The 789-nt window shown below is 40.2% G+C and overlaps 1 non-coding gene across 1 annotated transcript; it reads right to left on the bottom strand.

Annotated features, from left to right (window-relative positions):
* Window positions 1–413: 413 nt before the first annotated feature.
* LOC125618599 lies at window positions 414–535 on the bottom strand. Its single transcript, XR_007349936.1, has one exon. It is a non-coding gene; the product is annotated as a small nucleolar RNA SNORA40 (small nucleolar RNA).
* Window positions 536–789: the final 254 nt, after the last annotated feature.

Below are 789 nucleotides of genomic sequence, written 5' to 3'. Positions count from 1 at the left end.
CTCCCTCCCTCCCTTCCTTCCTTCCTTCCTTCCTTCCTTCCTTCCTTCCTTCCTTCCTTCCTTTCCCAGGATTGCACTCAGGAGCACTTGACCACCCAGCCACATCCCAGCCCTATTTTGTATTTTATTTAGAGACAGGATCTCACTGAATTGTTTAGTGCCTCACTTTTACTTGAAGTTGGCTTGGAACTTGTGATCCTCCTGCCTCAACCTCCCAAGCTGCTGGGATTACAGGTGTGCACCACTGTGCCTGGCTTCATGTTTTTCTTTCTTTTATTCTTTTAAAAAGTCCATTTTCTATCATGATATGAAAATTGGAATGTTGGGATTTCTCTCATGACCTGTGTGTGTGTGTTTTTTTTAAACAACTTGATAGTTATTGAAATGGCATCACTTTAAGCTTCCTTAAGTCTTATATTCCTTCTTATATGTATCAAAACTCACACTAAATGAGTTCTGGCTTGAAAAAGAGGATTGAAGCTTTGCACCTGTCCACAAGTCTTTGTTCATAAGTAAAACAAAACAAAACAAAACAAACAAACAAAAAATCCACCAGTGTTAATAATACTCATTTCTTGAGCTAGGTGTGGCCAGCTCAAGATGCTACTAATTTCTGGCCAGGGAATATTAGTGGAAGTAGAGTGTGCAACTCTCAGGTCATTCCTTTTAAAGGCATGGAGCCTGCCTTTCTCTTCTCTTTGATTTCTTCCTACTACTTAGAATACAGAGTTTGGCATGAGAGTCGGAGGAGCCAGTTTAGTACCCAAAATGTGAACTGTATTTTGATGA

The sequence above is a fragment of the Marmota marmota genome, unplaced genomic scaffold (genome assembly GCF_001458135.2).
Source record: "Marmota marmota marmota unplaced genomic scaffold, marMar, whole genome shotgun sequence".
In the NCBI taxonomy this organism is placed as follows: Eukaryota; Metazoa; Chordata; class Mammalia; order Rodentia; family Sciuridae; genus Marmota; species Marmota marmota.
This window is presented reverse-complemented; position numbering and strand designations above follow the sequence as displayed.